This window comes from Mirounga angustirostris, unplaced genomic scaffold, assembly GCF_029215605.1.
Source record: "Mirounga angustirostris isolate CCGP_5_RB_7025 unplaced genomic scaffold, mMirAng1.0.hap1 SCAF_4, whole genome shotgun sequence".
Lineage (NCBI taxonomy): Eukaryota > Metazoa > Chordata > Mammalia > Carnivora > Phocidae > Mirounga > Mirounga angustirostris.
Genome location: NW_026991712.1, coordinates 173,014,968 through 173,028,450, shown reverse-complemented (window position 1 = coordinate 173,028,450; position 13,483 = coordinate 173,014,968).

Below are 13,483 nucleotides of genomic sequence, written 5' to 3'. Positions count from 1 at the left end.
TCCGAGCGGCCGGGCAATCACCTGGCGCGGCGGCCTGAAAGGCGGCTCGGGCGTCCAATAGTAGCGAAAAGAAGCGGCTCACGCTGGACGACAAGGGAGCCAATCGATGAAGCCGTCGGCTGAGCCAATGAGGGAACTCAGCGCCGCCGGCTGGGGCGCCTCCGGGGCGGGGGCAGGAACACAAAGGGGTCTGTGGTGGAGCCCCGGGTAGAGGCGAGGCTGCGGGGCACCAGGCCTTGAGTGGCCGAGGCTCTTCGCCCCGCGTCCGCCGCCCATACGAGACCGAAAAGCTAGGTCTCACGCCGCGTGGCTGCCTCCGGAACCCCGCCCCCCAGGGCCCGCACCGGCCTCGCTCCTCCGCGGCCCTCCCGCCCCTTCGCCGGCGCCGCGGCGTCCCTAATCCCCTCTCGCGCCGGCGCCGCCGCCGCCGCCGCCGCCGGCGTTCGCCCCAGACACGCCCACCGCCACGCGGTCGGGCCTCCTTCTGGGTCATCTTTTGGGTTCGGGTTGGAACACGTTTTAAGACTGATTTGGCTGGCCGTCTGGATGGAGAATTTAACGGAGAAAGTCATCTCTTGGGAAGATCGGAAAACTGCCCCCTGGCTCCCTGCTACACATCGTTGGGGCAGCTCAGAACGTGAGGGAAATCGCAAAAGTTGGCACCATTCAAGAGCACGGTTAACTCAAAAATGCTAGAGCAGGGACCTTTTCCCACAGAGTTTGAAGCTCCTTTTTATGAAGAAGTAAGGCAGATCTATGCATCTGCGAAGCCAAAAGAGCCGTGCAGGGAAAAGGGCTAAGTCCCAAAGGAAGCGAATTCCTGTTATTCCTAAACCGATTTTTCATCCTCCACCCTTACTGGTTTGTTTCCTGTCCTTGCCTTAGTCCAAACCTCTCTCCTCCCACAATCTTCCCAGCTCACTTCTGTAGAGCCAGCTCTTCCCTACCCCAACATCCAATGCCCTACCCCTCTTAGGGACTGGAGAAGGTCAAGCAGTGGTCTACAGAATTTCCAGATAACACTGGAGGATCATTTAAGTTTCCCAGAACCTATCAGCCCAAAATTAATTATTAAAAAGGTACTATGGGGGCGCCTGCATGGCGCAGTTGGTTAGGCATCTTGGTTTGGGCTCAGGTGGTGATCTAGGTGGTGGGATAGAACCCTGCCTTGGGCTCTGCGCTCAGCGGGGAGTCTGCTTGAGATGCTCTCCCTTACTCTCCCTCTGCCCCTCCTGTTCCTGCTCTCGCTCTCTCTTTCTCAAATAAATAAATGAATCTTTAAAAAAAATACAACCTACTATGTGCCCAGTACTGAGCTGAATGTCTCAGTGGATCCAAGTTTTGTATCACAGGTTGTGAAACTTACACAAATGCTGGGATCTTTTCGAGAAAATATAAAATGATAAATACAAATTGAGGAACAGAATCTTAGAAGGGCATGGTAAAAGTGAGAGACCTCACGCCTTAAGCTTTATTAGCCTCTAGCTCAAGGGTTCTTAACATTTTTAGTGCTATTTGGTAAGGGCTATGGATCTCTTCTAGATTTTAAAATAAAATAGCATTACAAAAGAAACTTTATATTGAAATACAACTAGGAAATATATATATAATTTTGGCAGAGAGAACAAGCAGGGGGAGGCAGGCAGAGGGAGAAGCAGCCCCCCTCCCACCAGGGGCAAGGAGCCCGATATGAGGCTTGATACCAGGACCCCTTGGTTAACAACCTGAGCCACCCAGGTGCCCCAGGAAATATATATATATATATTTAAAGATTTTATTTATTCATTTGAGAGAGAGATTTAGAGAACGAGTGGGAGGAGGGGCAGAGGGAGAAGCAGGCTCCCCACTGAGCAGGGAGCCAGAGCGGGACTTGATCCCAGGACCCTGGGATCATGACCTGAGCCAAAGGCAGACACTTAACTGACTCAGCCACCCAGCCACCCAGGCACCCTAGGAAATATATTTTAAGAACAAATTTGTGATATAAATCTATTTTTCTTTAAGACATTAAATATCAAGATCTTGCAGCAGGTCAAATAACTACTGAAAGTTTAAAGCGGTGATGAGAAGATATTCAAGAAGTCCATGATAACTATAATGTGATATGAAAATGCCTTTGATTTCTATTGGTGACAGAATGAAAAGTACTGCTAATTCTACTGTGGTTTGTTGCTTGCATTCACAATGGGGGGAAATGCTAAGTTTCAGTTGGACATTTCCTGAAAATAAAGATGTTATTTGGCGGGTGGGCGCCTCAGTGGCTCAGTTAAGCCTCTGACTTTGGCTCAGGTCATGATCTTGGGGTCCTGGAATGGAGCCCTGCCTCAGACTCCTGGCTCAGCAGAGAGTCTGCTTCTCCCTCTCCCTCTGCCCCTCCCCCTGCTTATGCGCATGAGCACTCTCTCTCTCTCTCAAATATACAAATAAAATCTTTTAAAAAAATGTTGCTTTTTTCCATCCAACTTGAAGGACCATGTACCTTCATCCGGAGACTCTTTTAAATCCACTGACCACAGGATTAGAAACCCTGGGCTGGATACCATAATTAAAGTGATTCCATCACCCAATATTTTCTGGGATGACATTTCAAGTATTTTGGATATAGTCCTCAGAAGTATACTCCACCTTTTCAAACCATTTATCATGATGTTTTATATTATGGAAAATATGGTCATTGGAGCTTTGCATTTCCAAAAAAAAAATGTGTGTGTGTGTGAATTTGATATTCCACAAATATGTATCATGTGCCCTCTGCAGACAAATCACTGTGTTAAAAGTAGGGAATAGGAGCTCCTGGGTGGCTCAGTTGTTAAGCGTCTGCCTTCGGCTCGGGTCATGATTCCGGGGTCCTGGGATCGAGCCCTGCATCAGGCTCCCTGCTTCGGCAGGAAGCCTGCTTCTCCCTCTCCCACTCCCCCTGCTGTGTTCCCTCTCTCACTGTCTATCTCTCTGTCAAAATAAATAAATAAATAAAAATCTAAAAAAAAAGTAGGGAATATAAAATGAATGAAACAGTCTCTGTCCTCTAAGAGTTTACATTCAAGCTAAAAACTCAGACCAAATATATAAATAAACATAATAAAAATGAGCTGTTAGGGGGCACCTGGGTGGCTCAGTTGGCTAAGCGACTGCCTTTGGCTCAGGTCATGATCCTGGAGTCCCAGGATGGAGTCCCACATCGGGTTCCCTGCTCGGCAGGGAGTCTGCTTCTCCCTCTGACCCTCCCCCCTCTTGTGCTCTCTCTCTCTCTCTCTCTCTCTCTCTCTCTGTCTCTCATATAAATAAATAAAATGCTAAAAAAAAAAAGAACTGTTAGGGAGCATTCCAGCTATGTCTCTAATCTTTTGAGATTAGGTAACAGTGCAGCCAGGACATTTTACAATCCTTACCTGTCATAGACCAAACCTGGGGTCTGAGCTGATATGTTAATGAACATGCTCTTTAAAAACCATTACAGGGCAGCAGAATATTCAAATTGAGGCTTTGACTTTTACTACTTACAACCTGAAGTTAGCAGAGAATTTTTAATATTATCAACCCTTCTTACTGGATCCATAGATCAATCTTCATCATGCTTTTCCCTTTTATAACATTTAGTCTATCCTTCAGACTTCGAACATGATGACAATTCAACCTCTTCGAAGTGCCTTCACTTGTCACTAACCCAGCCACAGTTCAAAGGCACAGGCAGGGGAAAAGAATAGAAAGAAACAATATAGAAAGGAAGAAAGAGGAGAGAAAAATGGAAAACAAATACCACGTGAAGCATGTGTGGAAAGGGTATCGCCAACCAACCCTTGCTAACATTAGATGCCACGAGTCCTCTACTCAGCTTTACTTGAAAACTTCAAACTTCATTTTCTTCATCAAACTTTACATTTTTTTATTATTTTAAGGTGCTTTCTAACACTGTGGTGCTCCAATCATACTGACCAGAGATGAAGGCTGTTTTTCATTTACACTTCCTAAGATTAGGCTTCTTTTAAAAAAGAATGTGCCAGGGGTGCCTGGGTGGGTCAGTTGGTTAAGCATCCGACTCTTGATTTCGGCTCAGGTCAGGATCTCAGGGTCATGAGATTGAGCCCTGCTCTCTCTAAAATAAATTAATTAATCTTTAAAAAAAGAGAGAGGGGGGTGCTTGGGTGGCTCAGTCGTTAAGTGTCTGCCTTCAGCTCAGTCATGATCCCAGGGTCCTGGGATTGAGCCCCGCATTGAGCTCCCTACTCTGCAGGAAGCCTGCTTCTCCCTCTCCCATTCCCCCTGCTTTTGTTCCGTCTCTCGCTGTGTCTCTCTCTGTCAAATAAATAAAATCTTTAAAAATAAAATAAAATAATAAAAAAAGGGGGGGGCACATGAGTGGTTCTGTCGGTTAAGCGTCTGCCTTCGGCTCAGGTTATGATCCCAGGGTGCTGGGATCGAGTCCTGCATCGGGCTCCCTGCTCAGCGGGAAGCCTGCTTCTCCCTCTGCCTGTATCTCTCAGTGCTCACGCGCTCTCTCTCTCTCTCAAATAAATAAAATCTTTTTAAAAAATAAAATTAAAAAAGAGAGAGGGAAAAATAATGCATCATATGGCTGACTTACAATAGCTTTAGTCAATTTACCCCAAGACCTTCTTTCATGCCTCCTTTTTCATTATTTTTGTAGCATTTTTTTTCTTTTGAAGATTATCCTTGCACTGGCCTGTTGAAGTCTCTTCTAATTCTCAAATTCATCAAAGCCACTTTAAAATGGAAAGCTTATCTCCATCTTAGCAGCAAGACATTTTACTGTGAGTTGAGCTCCTACTGTATATTGGGTGTTTTACATACACTGCAAACACTACTATCCTTAAATGAAACCTTAAAGATAAGTAATATTTTCCCACTTTATTGAGGAAACAAGTCTCAGAGAGGTTAAAACATTTGCTCAAAGCCACACAGCTGAAACCAAGACTAAAACACAGCTCCATGTGACTACAAAAGCTACCTCGCCATGCTACTTTTTAATTAAAGTCTCAGCATCGACAGCTTCTTCGCTTGTAGAGGTACATATTTTTACCAGTCAAAAAATCATCAGTGTCAATCTGATAAGTCAGAAGATACTATTTAGAGTCCCAAGCAAATCATAATATAATGACATTTTCCTTATGTGTTTTGCACATTGGTTTCACAATGCAATTGGAACTTGTTCTGAGAAATGACAGTATCTAAGAACACAGCTGTGGCCTCACAAGGTCTCAACGTTGGGAACCAACAGTCCTTTGGGTAGGTTTGTTAGAAAAGAAAATGACTCATGAAGATTGTACCTATATGGACTTCATAATACTAGTTAACATTTGTTAAACACTTATAGGTTATCTCATTAAGTGCTTGTAGTATGCGAGGCAAGTACCAAAATGTATCCTCTTCCTTTTGCGGATGAGGAAACTAAGGCTCATGCTAGAGCTGAGACCCAAACTCTGATGTAACGCCAAATTCTAGTCTCTCTTTTTTTTTTTTTTTTAAAGATTTTATTTATTTATTTGACGGAGAGAGAGACACAGCGAGAGAGGGAACACAAGCAGGGGGAGTGGGAGAGGGAGAAGCAGGCTCCCCGCAGAGCAGGGAACCCGATGCGGGACTCGATCCCAGGACTCTGGGATCATGACCTGAGCTGAAGGCAGTCGCTTAACCAACTGAGCCACCCAGGCGCCCTAGTCTCTCTTTTTTTAAGTAGGCTCCATACCCAGTGTGGAGCCATGTGGGGCTTGAGCTCACGACCCTGAGATCAAGACCTGAGCTGAGATCAAGAGTCGGATGCTTAATTGACAACCACCAGGCACCAACAAATTCTAGTCTCTTAATCATTATGCTACACAGTCAGAAGAGACAAATCAAAACCAGTAAAGTTGAACCTCCATCTTTTTAAGCCTTCATATTCCCAAACCTTATGTTGGAAGTCTCTGATTTTGAAGTTCTTTTTGTCCTTATTACTTTTTTTCATAGGTTCTCTCTTCTCCTTGGGTTCTGTTGAGGGAATATGGAAAAATTGAAAAAAAGTGAGCTCTCCTTTCCAATCCCCCAGTCAAACCCAAAAAAGCAAGAATCAACTTTCAAGTCTAATTAGGATTATTAGATCCAATTTAAGAGCAATGAACACTTAGTCTCAGGGAAGAATTTAACACTCAGCAACAAGATTCCCTGGCAATTCACCACCAGAAACTTGAGGCAATCTACCCATTGACACTGAACTCTGTAGCCATTTTATAAATTTTTTAAAAAAGATTTTATTTATTTATTTGAGAGTCAGAGAGCATGAGAGGGAGGAGGGTCAGAGGGAGAAGCAGACTCCCCGCTGAGCAGGGAGCCCGATGTGGGACTCGATCCCGGGACTCCAGGATCATGACCTGAGCTGAAGGCAGTCGCCTAACCAACTGAGCCACCCAGGCGCCCCTCTGTAGCCATTTAGAGAGAGAGGCACAGGCAGCAGCAGCACCTGCCTCCCAAAGTCCAGAAATCAAATTCTATGAGACTGTTGAACATAACATTTGAGTTCTAATTATTTTGAGGCTTCCCTGTAGGCAGACAGAAGAGCTCTATCTGCAAATCTTTTATGGAAGTGTTACTATAAGCTTTTAACCCAAATCAGGGGACTTCAAAGAATTCTAAGAATTATCACCCATATTCAAATATACAAATTAAATACACTGTTAGCCAAATCAGATTCAACAGGGATCGTGAATCCTGCTGCTTCAGTGTAACTTACTTATGTCTTGCTTTTAAAACCCAATAAAACAGTAAGAATTGATTATAAATAGACTATGTGTATATAACTAAATTCTCATTACCCTTAAATTGAAATATCCATTAGAAGAGGGCAAGAACTCTCTATCATTAATAATAAAAAGGCTGTAATACCTTCCACTCACAGTTTTTCCATTTACAAAGAGTTTCAAACACAGTATTTCACTAGACATCCTGCTGTCTGGACATCTTGAAATGTGCCCCATCTTTGGCCCTGTGACTCTCCTCTCCTGATTTTCTGGGTTCTGTAATACTTCCTTCTAGGTCCCCTCCCCTGCCCATCATTACCTACTGGTGTTCCCAGGATTTCATCCTTGATGCTGTTCTCATGCTTTATGAGGGCCACCCATTCACATGCATGGTTTACACTATCATCCCCATGCTAGCTCTTCCCGTTTCTTTTCTTTTCTTTCTTTTTTTTTTTTTTTAATTTATTCGACAGAGAGAGACACAGCGAGAGCAGGAACACAAGCAGGGGGAGTGGGAGAGAGAGAGGCAGGCTTTCTGCGGAGCAGGGAGCCCGACGCGGGGCTTGATCCCAGGACCCCGGGATCATGACCTGAGCCGAAGGCAGACGCTTACCGACTGAGCCACCCAGGCGCCCCTAGCTCTTCCCGTTTCTTTATCTACAGCCCCGCTTTTGGTCCTGGGCTCTGGACTTGTATTTTCAACTACTTGCTGGGCATATGAATATATATATATATGTTAAGTTTGGATGTAACAGTTTCTTCAAACTCAACACCTAGTCTCTAAAGGTGGTTTTTCTCTCCCACCTTTTGCCCCCTTCCTCAATGAGCTCCACCCCCACCAACCTGGTGGTTGTTCCTCCAGCATGCCAATCACGGCCTCACTACCTCACATTTGCTCTTCAGTAAATGAAGTATTTAGAACATTTCCCCCTGATGACTCATTCAGGGCTCTGCTCTAATGTCACCTTTTTAGAGGGGGCTTTCCTTGACCACTCTCTCTAAAATAGTAGCCTCCTTCACTCTCTTTCCCTTACTTCTGTTTTTCTTGTTATCACCTGATGTTATATATGTCTTTGTTTATTGTCCATCTCCCCCGCACACACCAGAATATAAGTTCTACAAGGGCAGAGTCTTCATCTCATTCAGTCTTATGCCAGGTACATAAACTGGCACTCAGCAAATTTTTTTTTTAAAGATTTTATTTATTTGACAGAGAGAGACACAGCGAGAGGGGGAACACAAGCAGGGGGAGTGGGAGAGGGAGAAGCAGGCTTCCCGCTGAGCAGGGAGCCCGATGCAGGGCTCGATCCCAGGACCTTGGGACCATGACCTGAGCCAAAGGCAGACGCTTAACGACTGAGCCACCCAGGCGTCCCTCAGCAAATTTTTCTTAAATGACTTAATTTGTAATCTCGATACCCATCCCAGACTCCTCCTCTTTTGTGTGTGTCTCCATTCATAGCATACTTATCCATTCAACAAATCACTTACCTCAGAAACCTGGATTTCATAGGTTCTGACTCCTCCCAAGTCACTCACAGAAGTAACATTTTTTAAGTAACCTTTACATCCAACGCAGGTCCCGAACTCACAACCCCAAGATCAAGAGTTGCATGCTCTACTGTCTGAGCCAGCCAGGCGCCCCCCAATTTTTTTTTTTAATTTTATTTATTTTAGTAATGTCTACACCCAACGTGGGGCTCAAACTCATGACCTGGAGCTCAAGAGTCACGTGCTCTTCCCACTCAGCCAGCCAGATGCCCTGGAAATGTTTGATGGCACACGTAGCCAGGACTGGAAAAGAGTACAAACAGAGACCTGCCCCCTTCTTTTCCCACTCTGTCTCGGTCCCGTTCTAGGAGGGCCCTAATGTCCACGTGTGTGAGGCTACCCAACCTGCAGGTATAAGTCTATCCTCCCAAACCTAGGCCTGGGGGTATACACATGAAGTTTGATTTGCCCTCAAGAAAACAACCTGGGGAAGAAGCTTGGAAGTGGGCTATTTGGGCAAAGAATTCCAAGGTCCTAGATACTTGGAGTTTGTGAACTAGAGAAGTGGGGAGGGGTATGAGCTCTAGATGGGCATGTCCCCTTAGCCCCATGAGGAAATGTGCAAGTGGAGGAGATCCAGATCAGGCCCTTTAAAGAGCAGGGTTCAGGGGGGTGGTCCTGTTGTCCTGGTCCAATGGCAGTACTACCTAGGCTAAAACCCAAACTCCACTAGAGTGGATGTAACTAAACAAGAATGAAGTCCAGAAAGCATGCTTCTGCCTTCCCTTGCTAAAAACCAAAGATTTAAGTGCTATGATTCAAGAGCTATCAATGTGGAGATCCAGAGAAGGAAACCTTGGTTAAAAATCCTATTAGAAAAGGAACTTCAAAATTTAAAACCAGTTCTTTGAAAGACACTATTAAGAGAATGAAAAGACAAGCCAAAGACTGGGAGAAATATTTGCAAATCATATGTCTGATAAAGGACTTGTATCCAAAACATATAAAGAATTCTCAAAACTCGGGGCGCCTGGGTGCCTCAGATGGTTGAGCGTCTGCCTTCGGCTCAGGTCATGATCCCAGAGTCCTGGGATCGAGTCCCGCATCAGGCTCCCTACTCCGCGGGAAGTCTGCTTCTCCCTCTGCCTCTCTCTCTCTCTCTGTCTCTCATGAATAAATAAAATAAAATCTTTTTTAAAAAAAAGAATTCTCAAAACTCAATAAAAGCAAATGTTGGCAAAACTTTCATTAGATTCTCAAAGGGATCTGGATTCTCCCTGTAAAAAATTAATCACCATTGGTTTATGTGTTCTGCTTGGAGAATTCAGAGATTGACCAAATACCAAACTTAGAGCAGGGAGCTTAAAATCCTACTCATGCTCCCTGTATTGACAGCCTGCCATGCAACACAACTCCAAAGTTGCCATAAAAAGTCTATTCCTAGATAACCCTCCAAAGATGACAATGTCTCATTAAACACAGGAACCATCAGTGGTGGGTGTCTTTATGATCCCCAGCTTTATCTGGGGGAGGGGAGAGGCGTCATCTTAGATGGGTCACATCACCTTGGGGAGCCTTCGTCCTCTTGCATAAGGCCCCACCAGCTATGCAATGACAGAATTTCTACAGTCCTTTTTTTTTTTTTTTAAGCAAGTGTGTATTTTTTTTTTTAAAGATTTTATTTATTTATTTGACAGAGAGAGACACAGCGAGAGAGGGAACATAAGCAGGGGAGGTGGGAGAGGGAGAAGCGGGCTTCAGGGAGCCCGATGCGGGGCTCGATCCCAGGACTCTGGGATCATGACCTGAGCTGAAGGCAGACGCTTAACGACTGAGCCACCCAGGTGCCCCTACAGTTCTTTTGTGAGTAGCTTGTGTGATGACAAATCAGAACTGAAGCCACTGGCCTTGCTGAGGGGAAGTTTACACATATTCTCCTCTCATTCATCCAACAAATATCTGTTGCCTGCCTACTCTATACCTGAAGTCAAACATTTGCTAGCGGCTGAAGATACAATGGTGAGCAAGATACAATGACTTCTTCAAGGGTAACAAAGTCTAATGGAGGAGACAAAAAAGTAAACAGGCAATGATGAAACAGGGATAAAGTGCTTTGATTGGAATAAACCCATGGAACACTGACAAGGAACATCTGATCCAGTCTTGTGGGATCGGGAAAGGGTTCCTAGAACAAGTGAGGTATGAGACCTGAAGAATGAGGAGGAGTTGGCCAGAAGAGTGGAGAGAAAGAGATGCAGCCTGGAGAGTGTAGATAGTGCAGAGAACTGAAACTGAGGGCAGCGGAGGACAGCAGAGGATGACCTCCTCAAAAATTACACCAAAGGAGTTTCACTGTATGCCGCTGGCAGGGGGAGGCATGAGAAGGTTTTACACGGAACAGTGGCAAGAAAAGATTTGCCCTTCAGAAAGATCTAGTTCTAGCAAGGCAGAATTAGACCTAAGGGGGTTGAAAATAGCAAAGAGACTGGGGGTGCCTGGGTGGCTCAGTCAATTAAATGTCTGACTCTTGACCTTGGCTCAGATCATGATCTCAGGGTTGTGAGACTGAGCCTCAAGTCGGGCTCCCTGAGCTGGGCATGGAGCCTGCTTAAGCTTCTCTCTCTCCCTCTCTTTAAAAAAAAAAAAAATGAAAAGGGCTCCTGGGTGGCTCAGTCGGTTGAACATCTGCTTTCAGCTCAGGTCATGATCCTGGGGTCCTGGGATCGAGTCCCACGTCGGGCTCCCTGCTCAGTGGGGAGTTTGCTTCTCCCTCTGCCCCTCCCCCTGCTTGTGCGTGCTCTGTCTTGCAAAAATAAAAAAAATCTTAAAAAAAAATGAAAACTCATTAGGAGGTGGTTTCGGTAAGCAAGATGTGGGATGTCTAGCTGGCTCAGTCAGAAGAGCTTGCAACTCTTGATCTTTACACCCAAGTTGGGTGTAAAGATTACTTAAAAATATGATCTTTAGGGGCACCTGGGTGGCTCAGTTGGTTAAGCGCCAACTCAATTTCAGCTCAGGTCATGATCTCAGGTCCTGGGATGGAGCCTGCATTGGGCTCTGTGCTCAGCAAGCAGTCTGCTTCAGGATTCTCTCTCTCCCTCTGCTCCACCCCCAGCTTGCTCACTGTCTCTCTTAAATAAATCTTTAAAAATAAAATAAAATCTTTAAAAAAAAGATTTTTATTTATTTGAAAGAGAGAGCAGAGTGAGAGAGAGTACAAGCTGGGGGGAGGAACAAGAGAAGCAGACTCCCCGCTGAGCAGGGAGCCCGACATGGGGCTGGACCGCAGGACCATGACCCGAGCTGAAGGCAGATGCCCAACTGACTGAGCCACCCAGGCAGCCCCCCCAAATAAAATCTTTAAAAGTATTTGCAATGACAGATGGAGCTAGAGTGTATTAATGCTAAGTGAAATAAGTCAGAGAAAGATAAATACCATATGATCCATGATCTCACTCATATGTGGAATTTAAGACAGAAAACAGATGAACATGTGGGAAGGGGGAAAAGAAAAAAAAGGAGAGAGGGAAACAAGCCATAGGAGGCTCTTAAGGATAGCAAACAGACAAGGTTGTTGGAAGGAGGTGGGCAGGGGATGGGTTAAATGGGGGATGGGTATTAAGGAGGGCATTTGTTGCGATGAGCACTGGGGTTGTATGTAAGTGATGAATCACTGAATTCTACCCCAGAAACCAATATTGTCCTGTATGTTAACTAAGGAAAATTTAAAAGACACTGCAAGCAAGATGTGGCCTGGTGATGGTCTGAATAACTGCAGCTAATATTTCGAGCCACTAATATTTCGAGCCCATTATCTCACTTATATCTCTGCAACTCTATGAGGTAGATATAATTACCCCCATTTTATGGATGGGAAATCCAACAGGAAAATTAATTAACTTGCCCAGGGTCACATGGTAAGTGGTGAGAGAGCAAGTAGAGAAAGCAAGGTTGGTCATGTCTGAATGAATATTCCACTAGTGTTTATTGGTTTGGGGAGGATGCCAAAAGGAGCAGGAGCTGGTGAGTATGATAAGCACGTTTCTAGCTTGGATAACTAGGCAGTGACTGAGTTAAGAAATACAGGAGGGGTGCCTGGGTGGTTCAGTCAGTTAAGCATTCTACTCTTAGTTTCGGCTCAGGTTGTGATCTCAAGGTGAGATCGAGCCTCATGTCCCCGCTCCCTGCTCAGCAGGGAATCTGCTAGAAGAGTTTCTCCCTCTCTCTGCCCCTCCCTCCCCATGCATGCCCTCTCTCTCTAAAATGGATAAATCTAAAAGAAAGAAAGGAAAGAAAGAAAGAGAAAGAGAAAGAAAGAAAGAAAGAAAGAAAAAAAGAAAGAGAGAAAGAAAGAAAAATACAGGAGAAGCAGCTGGGAGGTGGCGAAAGAAAGCAGTAAGGTCAGTTTGGGGTTTGATTTTAAGGTGCCTGGGTAATTTCCAAATGGAGGTGTCTACATGCCAGCTAGGTGCAGGGGCTGTCGTGAAACTCAAAGTGAGATTTTGAGGTTATCAGTCTCAATCTCTCCCAGAAGGAAAAACAAAACCGGAGGAGCTGAAAATGATACAAACTTTGAACATGAAACATTTAGGAAAACAGATTTAAAAATGGGATTAACTATGAAACAATTTTAGGTCAAGACAAGGTAATTTTCTTCTATTAAGTTTCACTTCTCAGTTGTTTTTCACTAATGACCTTTTATCTTCAAGTCTCCCATAGATAAGCGCTAGCCCACGATACCGTAGAGATGGGTATCTAACCAATGCTTCAAAAAGTCCATTTCTCCCAGGGCATAGGAACTCCTTTTCAAATAATACCAACTTTTCAAACAGTAGGGAACCACTTAACAAATTATCATTTCAGTGCATTCATCGGTATCCTAGTGGCCTGGAAGCAAAGCCCTAAACTAGCCTCTTAGAGAACAGATCACACAGAAGGAAATCTGTTCCATTATAATAATGGCAAAGTATTAACATATCAAATACCTTTAGAGCGGAGGCTCCAGGTGAGCCCACGTTTTCCTTTAACTTTTCCTTCCAGGAATAAAAATAGTTGTACATGTAGAGGGAAAAATAGAATTTTAAAAATTTTTTGATAAAATCTCTTTTCCAAGTTTTGTCTATAGGGTTACAACTTTTCTTCCATATTTGTATTTTTCCCCAATTTAAAGCACTTCTACTCCCTCCCTCTGCCTAGACTGGCTCTCCCTTTAAAGAAAGGTTTCTTAAGACAAAATTGCTTGTAAGTAATTTGAAAATTGT